The sequence below is a fragment of the Nomascus leucogenys genome, chromosome 16 (assembly GCF_006542625.1).
Source record: "Nomascus leucogenys isolate Asia chromosome 16, Asia_NLE_v1, whole genome shotgun sequence".
Classification (NCBI taxonomy): Eukaryota; Metazoa; Chordata; class Mammalia; order Primates; family Hylobatidae; genus Nomascus; species Nomascus leucogenys.
Window position 1 is genome coordinate 20,199,067 of NC_044396.1, and position 13,584 is coordinate 20,212,650.

General features: G+C 38.5%; 1 pseudogene; it reads left to right on the forward strand.

The window, feature by feature from the left end:
* The first annotated feature begins 517 nt into the window (after window positions 1-517).
* LOC100583284 lies at window positions 518-1,646 on the forward strand (annotated as a pseudogene).
* Window positions 1,647-13,584: the final 11,938 nt, after the last annotated feature.

A 13,584-nucleotide genomic window follows, 5' to 3' on the forward strand; every position in this document is an offset into this window, starting at 1 on the left:
TCCTATTTCTCCACATCATCTCCAGCATCAAAACAGTAACTAAATCAATTTGACCAAATCACAGATTGTGTGAGAAATATTTTATAAATACAATATTCCATTGGTTGGTTCCATTACTTTCTCCAAGCATATTATTGAACTCAAATATCCAGAGACTCTATGAAATGCTATAACATACACCTGATATTCTAGTAGGAAATGTCTCTAGCTCTTCCCTTTCTTCATGGTTCAAAACTCCTCCAAATTCCATTCTTTCTCTTAATTTCCTCAGTATTTGGCTTCTTATCATGGGCTTCCCATCTGTTACATATTTATTCTGTTAGGATTTGGTGATGCAGGTCTAAACTCTACCTTGCATTGCATCCTGCTATCTCATGAAATAATGCCACCAGTAAGATTTATTTTACTCACCAGTAAGATTTATCACCAAATCTTCCTAGAACTTTATTTTCCTGTTCTTCAGTCTCCTACCCACTTGAATAAAGAGAAACTCGAATTTGTGCCATAGGAGCTGTGCATGCAGGATGAACTGGCACAGCCACTGAATCTATCAGCCAAACCCAAGACCTCTGATGGCAAATCACCCACATCACCCACCTCTCCCCATATGCCAGCTCTGAGAATAAACAGTGGGGCAGGCCCCCTAAAAGCCTGTGTTGCAGCAGCGTTTGCTAGTCCTTCAGCCAGAGTTAGCACAATAGTTTACTTAAATGACCATGATGCTGTCATCAAGGCAATCCAAGAAGCTCGGCAAATGAAGGAGCAACTTCGACGGGAATAACAGGTGCTTTATGGGAAGGTGGCTGTTGTGAATAGGCTGGGTCTCAATAACTGCTGGACAGAAAAGGAAAAAACAACAGTAGAGGGTCCGACTCAGCAACTGGCAGTTAAACAAAATGAAGAAGGATAATTTAGCCATGCGATGATGGATTTCAATCTGAGTAGAGATTCTGATGGAAGTGCTGGAGTCTCAGAGTCAAGAGTTTATAGGGAATCCAAGGGGCATGGTAGCAATGAACCCCGCATAAAGCGTCCAATGAATGCCTTCATGATATGGGCTAAAGATGAGCAGAGAAAGATCCTTCAAGCCTTTCCTGACATGCATGACTCCAACATCAGCAAGATATTGGGATCTCACTGGAAAGCTATAACAAACCTAGAAAACAGCCATATATGAGGAGCAAGCCCACCTTGGCAAGCAGCACCTAGAGAAGTACCCTGACTATGAGTACAAGCCTAGACCAAAGTGCACCTGCCTCATGGATGACAAAAAGCTGCACATTGGTGAATACAAGGCAATCATGCACAACAGGTGGCAGGAGACGCGGCAGTACTTCAATGTTGGGCAACAAGCACAGATCCCAATTGCCACTGCTGATGTTGTGTACTGTGGAGCCATCACTATGGTTGGAATGCCCTCCCCTCACCTGCCCTCGGAGCACTTAAGTGTGTCCAGCAGCCCAGAGCCTGGGATGCCTGCTATCCAGAGCACTTTTATGAAAGGAGAGGAACCACATATCAAAGAAGAGATAGAGTCCGAGGACATCAATGGGGAAATTTATGATGAGTATGACGAGGAAGACAATGATCCAGATGTAGATTATGGGAGTGACAACAAAAACCGTATTGCAGGAAAAGCCAACTGATAAGGGTCAAAAGATTGTTGTGACCTTAGGACTTGAAGAAGCCCTAACTGGTTCATCCTTACCAGTGGTAACTTTCTCATACACTGACTGTTACTTTAACAGTTTAACAGTTAGTCTTAAATAGTTGGGACATCAGCTGACTAATAGACCTCAGCCTCAAAAGGCTTGGAAAGACAAAAAAAATACGACAAGCAAACAACAATATCAACAACAAGAGATTGAAATAAGCTATGGGTAAAATAATGCCGGTAATTCAGCTGCTACATCCAAGCACTGAAGTCTTACCCCTCAACTTTTTTTTTTTTTTTTTGAGATGGAGTCTCGCTCTGTCGCCCAGGCTGGAGTGCAGTGGCGCAATCTCGGCTCACTGCAAGCTCCGCCTCCCGGGTTCACGCCATTCTCCTGCCTCAGCCTCTCCGAGTAGCTGGGACTACAGGCGCCCGCCACCACGCCCGGCTAATTTTTTTGTATTTTTAGTAGAGACGGGGTTTCACCGTGGTCTCGATCTCCTGACCTCGTGATCCGCCCGCCTTGGCCTCCCAAAGTGCTGGGATTACAAGCGTGAGCCACCGCGCCCGGCCCTACGGCTGTTTCTTCTAAAAAAAAAAAAAAAAAAAAAGAAAAAAAAAGAGAAACTCATCAAAAAATTTATGTGAGGCTAAATTTGAAGGTCAAATCAAAGGTGACGTTAGAGTTTAGATTTTATCCAGCATGACTGGGCAAACTATATTAACAATGAAAGCAAAATGGCACAGCATAGGAGTAAAAGATTTCCAAAGCAATTTTGAGATGAATTAAGGGCATAATAGATTTGAGAAACAGGTTAAAGAATGAGTCGACATAATGCCTTACATTCAGCCAGATTTTAATAAACAAACGGAGAAATGGTAGGCAATCCCAGGGTAAAAGTTTTGTGAGATTTCCATGTTTTAAAATTTATTAACGAACTAGGAAGCATAATGTATTTTTGTCTTTAAAAGTGTTTTCCATGTCCCCATCTTATGGTTAGTACCTCCCATCTCATGCCTAGTATCTGTTTGTGTGAGGCAACAGAGATTTTGTGTTGTATTATGGCTGTACTTTCCAGCACTCTCTAGTATTATTCACACTGGGAAGGGATATTCTAAATTGAGGTTCTACAAAACAGTTAGATGACAGGGCATGAATTAAGTTTGATTTTATATCTCACAGATATGTTGCTTTCAGACTAGATAGGTACTTTATGATATGAAAGAGCTTCCAAAAAATGGTCAATTTAGTATCAACCAGTCTGTCTCATTATGTCTTATTGATAGCTTCAATTTTACTTGTTTAAGGAAATAGAAGTAAAGTCCTATACTACATTTTTTTTTCACTGGATCTAGTAGAGGGGAAAAAAATCCCTTGTTCTTTCCTTTTGTCTTCATTGTGTGGTTGCTCTTAATATCCTCTAACATTTATAAGAAAAATGGTTATATATCCTGGTTCACATGCCTATGGATTATATTATCACATAACAATACATGAATATAAAGTTACAAGGGCAGGCACCAAAGCGACTACATTTGGTTGCTTCAGTCTAAGATTGGATGTCTATTTCCATTTCCTAGATGAAAAATAAGTCAATCAAGATTACTTTTGATTATTAAAAATATTCTCCAAGGGATATCAGTATTTCAAAATTGTTCAATCATTTTCAGGATTGAAGTTTTACTTATTCTTTAAAAAGTTCAAATTCTTTTTATAAAAGAACTATGTTTATATCTTTTTAAAATGGAATACTGCTGAGGAAGAAGTAAGTATAAGGGTTTGTGTGTGTTTGTCCATATATAAACCACAGTGAGGTTGAGACAGAGGTCGAGAAAAAGAATTTTAAAGATTGGACCTAGGGTTGTGAGGACATGAGAGAAAGAGACTATAAGTAGAAGCTGAGGCTGCTTTTTCAAACATTAAAATGGATAACGTCTTTTCTCCTACCCCACAATCCCATCCATTCCAAAAAAAGGAAAATAAACAAAGAATTAAATGTCATTTTTCTAGAGGAAAAACATACCAACCAAAAATAAGTTGGCAACACTCTTTTGGAGCCATGCTCTCTTACAAAGGTATATTTGCCTTGTGTTTAATATATTTGTCCTTCAAATTAAAAATTATTTAAATTTTTAAAAATAGGCAAAAAGTATCTGTTTCTCTGTCATTTTTGTCCCTTTCTCATTGTTTATTTCATCTCATGCATTCTCAACCAAAGTTTAATATGGCGTATTAAAAACATAGATGGTTACTTTAACTTGCTTAAACTCATGCATCGCAAGAACTCAAGGTACATGCATTCTATGAGAAACACATTAAGTCTAAGCCTTAGTAGAGTTCTATAATTCTAAGATTTTAAAAAGTGATTATTTTTATTTTTAAAGAAAATGTCTTTAAACACATATGCACTTTGATATGGTTTGACTGTGTCCACACTCAAATCTCATCTTGAATTCCCATGTGTTGTGGGAGGAACTTTTGGGAGGTAATTGAAACATGGGGGCAGGTCTTTCCCATGCTGTCTTGTGATATTGAATAAGTCTCATGCTATCTGATGGTTTTAAAAACTGGAGTTTCCCTGCACAAGCTCTCTTTTTGCCTGCTGCCATCCATGTAAGATGTGACTTGCTCCTCCTTGCCTTCTGCCGTGATTTTGAGGCTTCCCCCATCATGTGGAACTGTAAGTCCATTAAACTTCTTTCTTTTGTAAATTGCCCAGTCTCAGGTACGTCTTTATCAGCTGCATGAAAAAGGAATAATACAGTAAATCAGTACCAGGAGTGGGGTGTTGCTGAAAAGATACCCAAAAATGTGTAAGCAACTTTGGAACTGGGTAGTAGGCAGAGGTTGGAACAGTTTGGAGGGCTCAGAAGAAGACAGGAAAATGTGGGAAAGTTTGGAACTTCCAGAGACTTGTTGAATGGCTTTGACAAAAATGCTGATAATGATATGAACAGTAAGGTTCAAGCTGAGGTGCTCTCAGATGGAGATGAGGAACTTGTTTGGAACTGAAGCAAAGGTGACTCTTGTTATGTTTTAGCAAAGAGATTGGTGGCATTTTGCCACTGCGGTAGAGATTTGTGGAACTTTGAAATAGAAAGAGATGATTTAGGATATCTGGCAGAAGAAATTTCTAAGCAGCAAAGCATTCAAGAGGTGACTTGGGTACTGTTAAAGGCATTCAGTTTCAAAAGAGAAACAGAGCAGAAAAGTTCAAAAAACTTGCAGCCTGACAATGCAATAGGAAAGAAAATCCCATTTTCTGAGGATAAATTCAAGCTCGCTGCAGAAACTTGCATAAGTAATCAGGAGCCAAATGTTAATCCCTAAGACAATGAAAAAAATGTCTCCAGGGCACATCAGAGGTCTTCATGGTATCCCCTCTTATCACAGGCCTGGAGGCAATAACGGTTTTCTTGGCTGGGCCCAGGGTCCCCATGTTATGTGCAGTCTAAGGACTTGGTGCCTTGCGTCCCAGCCACTCCAGCTGTGACTAAAAGGGGCCCAGGTACAGGGGCCCATGGCTTCAAAGGGGGCAAGCCCCAACCTTGGCAGCGTCTATGTGGTGTTGAGCCTGCAGGTGCACAGAAGTCAAGAATTGAGGTTTGGGAATCTCCACCTAAATTTCTTAGGATGTGTGGAAATGACTGGATGTCCAGGCAGAATTTTGCTGCAGGGGCCCTCATGGAGAACCTCTGCTAGGGCAGTGTGAAAGGGAAATGTGTGGTTGGAGTCCCCACATAGAGTCCCTAATGGGGCACTGCCTAGTGGATCTGTGAGAAGAGGGATACCATCCTTCAGACCACGGAATGGCAGATCCACTGACAGCTTGTACTATGCTCCTAGAGAAGCTGCAAACACTCAACACTGTCCCATGAAAGCAGCTAGGAGGGAGGCTGTACCCTGCAAAGCCACAGAGGCAGATCTGTCCAAGACCATGGGAACCCACCTCTTGAATCAGCATGACCTGGATATGGCCCATCGAGTCAAAGGGGATCATTTTGGAGCTTTAAGATTTGACTGCATTGCTGAATTTTGGACTTGCATGAGACCTGTAGCCCCTTTGTTTTGGCCAATTTTTCTGATTTAGAATGGCTGTATTTACCCCAATGTCTGTACCCCCATTGTATCTAGGAAGTAACTAACTCACTTTTGATTTTACAGGCTCACAGGCTGAAGGAACTTGCTTTGTCTTGGATGAGACTTTGGACTGTGGACTTTTGAGTTAATGCTGTAATGAGTTAAGACTTTGGGAGACTGTTGGGAAGACATGATTGGGTTTGAAATGTGAGGACATGAGATTTGCAAGGGGCCAGGGGTGGAATGGTATGGTTTGGCTGTGTCCGAACCCAAATCTCATCTTGAATTCCCACGTGTTGTGGGAGGGACCCAGTGTGAGGTAATTGAATCATGGGGGCAGGTCCTTCCTGTGCTGTTTTCATGATAGTGAATAAGTCTCATGAGATCTGATGGTATTAAAAATGGAGTTTCTCTGCACAAGCTCTCTTTTTGCCTGCTGCTTTCCATGTAAGATGTGACTTACTCCTCCTTACCTTCCACCATAATCGTGAGGCCTCCCCAGCCATGTAGAATGTAAGTCCATTAAACTTCTTTCTTTTGTAAATTGCCTAGTCTTGGGTATGTTCTTATCAGCAGCATGAAAATGGAATAATGCACACTTAAATGACTAAGAGACCAAGATTTAATATTCTGACTTAAGATGTTCACCAAAATTTTGTTTACAGTATTTTCTGCTTTAATTGGGTATTCAGTTCAATGAAGCATGGTATATAATATGGAAAAGTTTATCTACTATACTTGTAATCTAAAACTCTTTTCTTCCTCTTTTATAACTGTTGAATTAACTTCAAAGCTGTATTTCTGAAGTTGCAAATCACATTGAGTGACCATGTATGATCTTTCATTACACTGCCAATTACCATCTTTTTCTATTTTTAAGTTTAAAATTGACACTCAATCTTCAGAGATTCCTATTACTTTAGATAATGATTTAATTGTAATATTAAAGCATATATAGATTAAATGCTATGAATAAACTCTTTATTTGGTTAAAATTTTCTCTTATCTTTTGCTGTAACATCTTGGAAGCAATCCATATAGCAATTCTGCACCTAAACCATGACAGCAGTGAAAAGAAAAATACATTATACTTTATTTATTTTTACGTAACATTGGAAAGATTTATTTCCTCATTGGTAATAGCTTTATTTTATTAAAATGGCTTTTCGGTGAATTATTTAATGTATTGTATATGTTTTATTCTAATTTAAAAAATTAGAAAATCTATCAGAAATGTCTATAATAAAGACAAATCAGTTGGTTGTAAAGACATTGACTTATTTCTGAGTTCTCCATTCTGTTTTGTCTATGTGTTTTTATACCAGTATCACGCTGTTTTGGTTACTATATCCTTGGAACATATTTTGAAGTCAGAAAGTGTGATGTCTCCAGTTTTTTTCCTTTTGCTAAGGATTTCTTTGGCTATTCAAGCTCTGTTTTGGTTCCATATGAATATTAGGATTTTTTTTCTAATTCTGTGATGAATGTCACCGGTATTTTGAAAGGGATTGCACTGAATATGCAGATTGCTTTGGACAGTATGGTCATGTTAATGATATTAATTCTTCTGATTTATGAGCTTAGGATGTCTTTCCATTTGTTTATGTTCTTTTTCATTTATTTCATCAGTGTTTTGTAATTTTCCTTGTTGAGGACTTTCACCTTTGTGGTTGAATTTACTCCTGTGTCTCCTTTTTTGTAGCTATTGCAAATGAGATTGCCTTTTTGATTTCTTTCTCAGCTAGTTCATTATTGGTGCATATAAACACTATGGATATTTTCTGGCTGAGCAGGGTGGCTCACGCCTGTAATCCCAGCAATTTGGGAGGCCGAGGCGTGCGGAGCATGAGGTCAGGAGATCGAGAACATCCTGGCTAAAATGGTGAAAACCCGTCTCTACTGAAAAAAAAAAACAAAAACAAACAAAAACAAAAACAAAAACAAACCACAAAAAATTAGCCAGGCGTGGTGGCCGGCACCTGTAGTCTCAGCTGCTCAGGAGGCTGAGGCAGGAGAACAGCATGAACCTGGGAGGCAGAGTTTGCAGTGAGCTGAGATCACGCCACTGCACTCCAGCCCGGGCGACAGAGCAAGACTCTGTCTCAAAAGCAAAAACAAACAAACAAACAAAACGATGGATATTTCTAGGTTGATTTTGTATCCTGCAACCCTACCAAATTTATTCATCAGGTCTGAGAGATTTTGGTGGAGTCTTTAGGTTTTTCTAGTTATAAGATCCTGTGATCTGCAAAAGGAACAATCTGATTTCCTTTTTTTCTGATTTGGATGCCTTTTATTTCTTTCTCTTCCCTGATTGCTCTAGCTATGACATGTAATACTATGTTGAATAGGAGTGGTAAAAATGGGCATCCTTGTTTTATTCCACTTCTTAGAGGGAAGGCTCTCAGCTTTTCCCCATTCAATTTGTGGGGTTGTTATACACGGCCTTAATTATGTTGAAGTATGTTCTTTCTGTATCTACATTGTTGAAAGTTTTTATCATAAAGGGACATTGAATTTTATTAAATGCTTTTTCTGCAATTTATTGAGATGATCATATGGTTTTTGTCTTTCATTCTGTTGATATGATGTATCAAATTTATTATCATATGTTGAACTGTCCTTGCATCCCTGGGATAAATCCAAGGAGATCATGGTATATTATCTCTTTGATTTGTTGATGGATTTGTTTTGCTAGTATTTTGTTGAGAATTTTTGTGTCTATATTTATCAGGGATATTGGCCTGTAGTTTTCTGTTTTTGTTGCATCTTTGTCTGGTTTTAGTATCAGGGTAATTCTAGCCAGATAAAATGAGTTAGGGAGAATTCTTTTTAAATTTTTTTTGGAATAGTTTGAAAAGAATTGGTATTAGTTCTACATTGTAAGTTTGGTAAAATTTGGCAAGTGAGGCCATCTGGTTCTGGGCTTTGCTTTTTTGAAGACTTATTATGGATGCAATGGTATGACTTGTTATAGGTCTGCTCAGGTTTTCTGTTTATTTCTTATTTAATCTTCGTAGGTTGTATGTGTCCAGGAATTTATTATTTCCTCTAGGTTTTCCAGTTTGTCAGTGTATAGTTGTTCATAATTGTCTCTGATGATATTTTATATTTCTGTGGTATTAGTGTTATGTCTCTTTCATTTCAGATTTTATTAAATAGGGTCTTCTCTCTTCTTGGTGAGTCCTGCTAGTGGTGTATTGCTTTTATTTTTTCAAAAAAATCAATGTTTCATTTCACTAATCTTTGTATTTTTTAAAGTCACTATTGCATTTAATTCTGCTCTGACTTTTATTATTTCTTTCCTTCTACTAATTTTGAGCTTGTTTTTTTCTTGCTTTTCTAGTTTCTTGAGGTGTATGATTAGATTATTTGAAATCTTTCTACTTTTTAGATATAGTTGTTTACTGCTATGAACTTTCCTATTAGTACTGCTTTTGATGTATCCCATAGGTTTTGCTGTGTCATGTTTTGATTTTCAAGTATTTCCAGATTTTTTAAATGCCTCTTTCATTTCTTCCTTGACCCAATGGTCACTCTGGAGCATGTTGTTTAATTTCCATTTATTTGTACAGCTTCCCAAGTTTCTTTTGTTATTGTTTTCCAGTTTTATTCCATTGTGGTCTTAGAAGGTACTTAATAGATTTCAATATTTTAAAATGTCAGGAGTTGTTTGGTGTCCTAATGTAGTCTATTCTGGAGAACGTTCCACGTGTTGATTAGAAAAATGTATATTCTGTAGCTGTTAGAGGAAATACTTTCTAATTGTCTGTTAGGTCCATTTGATATAAAATGCAGTTAAAAGCCCATGTTTCTGTGTTAATTTTATGTCTAAATGATCTGTCTAATGCTGACATTTGGCTTGTTGAGCTTCCCAAATATTGTATTGGAATCCATCTCTTCCTTTAGGTCTAATAACATTTGCTTTCTATATGTGGATGTTTCATTGTTGGGTGAATATATGTTTAGAATTATTATATCCTTCTCCTGTACTGATCTCTTTATCATTATATAATAACTTTCTTTTCGCTTTTTACTGTTTCTGACTTAAAGTCTGTTTTATCTGTTACAAGTATAGCTACTTCTGCTTGCTTTTATTTTCTGTTTGCATGGAATATATTTTTTCACACCTTGACTTCCAGTTTATACATCTTTACTGATGAGATTAATTTCTTGTGGGTAGCTATAGTTGTTCAATTTGGTTCAATCCGTTCAGCCAGTCCGTATCTTTTAAGTGGAAAATTTAATCCATTTACATTAAGTTTAATATTGACATATGAGATTGACATATGAGAGCTTATTCCTGTTATTTTGTTAATTCATTTTGTATGTTTTAGATATCCTTGCCTCCTTTCTTTTTCTGTTTTTGTTTATAATTGTAGTTTCGTGGTTCTCTGTGGTGGTAGCATTTGATTACTTTTTTTTCCTTATTTGTGTGTTTGTTCTACCAATGAGTATCATACTTCCATGCATTTTCTTGGTGGTAGATTTTGTTCTTCCACTTCCAGGTTTAGGACTCCCTTAAGCATTTCTTGTATGGCCAGTGTAGAGATAATGAAGTCCCTCAGCTTTTGCTTGTCTGAGAAAGACTTTATTTCTCCTTAACTTATGAAGGATAACTTTGCTGGGTGTAGTACCCTTGAAGGGTGGTTTTTGTTGTTTTTGTTTTTTGTTTTTCCCCTTTTAGCACTTTGAATATATCTTCCAATTCCTCCCTGACTTGTAAGGTTTCTGCTGAGAAATCTACTGTTAGTCTGATGAAGATTCCCTTATAAATGTCTAGATGCTTTCTCTTGCTGTTTTTAGAATTCTCTCTTGGACTTTTAACAGCTTGATTATAATATCCCTTGAAGAAGACCTTTTGAATTGAATATTTTTGGGGATCTCTGATCTTCCTGTATCCAGATGCTAGACTGGTAAAGTTTTTGGCTATTATTTCACTAAATATGTTTTCTATCCCTTTGGTTTTCACTTTGCCTTCTGGGACATGGAAAATTAAAATATTTGGTCACTTTATTGTGTTCCATATGCTATGTAGACTTTGTTCATTCTTATTTATTTTATTTTTTAAAACTTTTGTTTGACTAAATTATGTCACCTATTTGCATTTATGAAATTCTTCTGCTTGATTTAATATATTATGGAATCTTTTGAATGCATTTTTTATTTCTTTCCATAAATCCTTCAGTTACAGAATTTCTGTTTGGAACTTTTTCATGAATTCTATCTACCTGATGAATTTCTCATTCATATCCTGAATTGCTGTTCTGACTTCTTTGTATTGTTTGTTTTTGTGCTTTTGCATCCCACTGAGCTTTTAAAAAAATCATTATTTTGAATTCTTTTTTTGAGATTTTATAAAGTTCTATTTCACTGGAATCTGTTGCTGGAGAATTATTGTGTTCCTTTGGAAATGTAATATTTTCTTGTTTTTTCGTTTCTTGTGTCCTTACATTGATATCTGTGCATCTGGTATAACAGTCACTTCTTCCATTTTTTTTTAAATGTTTTAATATGAGTGGACTTTTTCTTGAAGATGTATCTATGGTGTTGGCTGGATAGGGCACTTTGGCTTTGAGTCTGATTATGTACAGTAGTGTAGTCTGTGTACAATTTCTTTGGCTATAAACAGTGTCAGTCATATCTGTGATTTCCTCAGGGGCTTAGGGTATGTTGGTTAGTGGAGGTTGTGGTGAGATTTTGCTGGCGATGAAGATGCCAGGTGGCGCAGTCCTCAAGCCCCAGTGGTGTTAGTGTAAGCTAAGCATGACTGTCCTTGGGCCTCAGAGTGTTGTATACTGGCATCAGTGTTAGTGAGTCCAGGCAAGCCTATTCTTGGGCTTCTAGGATTCTTGCTCAGGTGCCATTAGTGGTAGCAATGAGCCAGTTAAGAGAGTGTGTTCTTGAGTCCCTGGCAAGCAGGTGTGGCTTGGGCAATGGCAATGGCAGTGGCAGGGCAACTTTCTGGCTCCCAAGTGGTATGCACTGGTGTTGTTAGTGGTTGCAATGGGCTGGTCAGGCCAGTCACTAGGCCAGCAGATGGTGTGTGCTGCTTAGTGCCAGTTGTGGTGGTAGTGGCAGGTTGGGTGGGCCTGACCTCAGGTACCCAGGAGGAGTTCTTAGGTGCCAGTGGTAGTGGATGGGGCTGGGTGATACCCATGTCCCTGATGACATGCTTGGACACTGGGCGGGGGCAGAGCTGGACTGGGCAGACCTGTCTTCAGGGTTACTGGTGGTGTGTGCAGGCACTGGCTATGGTAGTCAGGGGCAGGGTGATCCCAGGATGCAGGTGGAATATTTGAGTGGGGACAGCAGCAGCTGCACTGCAGACTTATCACTGGGGAGGGCAGGGTTACATTTAGTGGCAGCAGCCATAAGTAGGTGGCTGGAGAGCATGTACTTTGGCCTCAGGTGGCAGCTGTTGGCAATATAACCTATCCTCAGAGGGCTTATAGCTGTTAAGTGGTTCTGATACTGGGGGCAGCAAAGTCACTGCCAGTGGTTTGCACTTGGGCCCTGGTGGTGGCAGCCATCAATGCTAGTGACTGTGAACTGGTAAGTCTTTTCTTAGGGCATGTGAAAATGTGTGGCTGTTCTGCTGGGGCCAGTGGGGTTGCTGCCAGTGCTCATACTTTGGCCCTGGCAGCAGCAGCCAGCTGTGGCAGTGGCTGTGGATGGGGATGTCAGTGGAGCTCCAGAAATGTGGAGATGCAAGGGCTGTTTGGCCCCAGAGTAGAATGGAGTTTGGTGGAGGTTTGGTTCTCATAATGGCACCATGCTGTAGCTGCTTAGGACTTGCAGGGTATATGGAACCCAGCCCGAGCTTTCTTTCTAAAGCAATTCTATTGTGTGGTCTCCAGGCAGCTTCTTATGTTAGTCTCAGGGTCCATGAGGGTTGGCTAGGAGTGAAGGAGTTTATTGTGGGAATGTGGACTGCTGAGGATCTCTTACATATTCTTTTTTCTGCATTGGGGAGCCTCTCCGTGTTCCTAGTGGATCCAGGCCAGCAGGCTGCCTTGCTTCCCCCCACTTCCTTGCTTTAGGTGTTTCCTGTCACTTCTCTGTTGAATGCCAATGTTTTCTCTTAGGTGATCTTTTCAAAGTGTGATTATTTACTCTCTATTTTTGTTTGTCTTTGTGGAGGATTCCTGTAGTCAGCCATCTTGAAGCCTCTTCAGTTTTCTGATTTTAGATTCAATTGAGGTGCAGTACTTCTAGATATCGTATTTAGGATGACCTTTGTTTATTTAATTTTAGAAAATTTATTTTATGTAAGGCTTTTCTATTATTTCTTGAGTTTTAGGACAACATCTAAATAATGCCTAATATTCAATAGTTAATATCTAATACATACATATCATTTTTGAGGACCACGTAACAAATATATACAAAAGGAATGATGGAGAATATAATAGTTACTTTATAAAGAAATTAAAAAGGTGTTTTAAGTAATATAGCTAAGAAAGTATAGAACAGTTGGCTAGCTGCATGGAGGAAATGAAATGACAAGAACAGGAAGAGATGCTGCCAGGAAGTGGACAATTGTGTCATATTCAACAGAATAATATGACCTTTGGTTGCCCTTCATTCTATTCTAGAGTCCAAAAGATTGAGTTATTTTCAAGAGGAAATACATTTTGGTAAAAATTAATGAAGACTTTAGACAATGACATACTCATTTTTTAAAAATTGAATTATCTATATTTTTATTTATCTAATGGTTTTACTTCCCTGATGTGAAACCATATTTAGAAAATATATGTCCCATTGCACTGGTAATCTCTCCAGTGCGTTACTATCTCTGGGATTGATCAGTCCTGCAGTCATGAGCATGTAAATCTCGAACAAT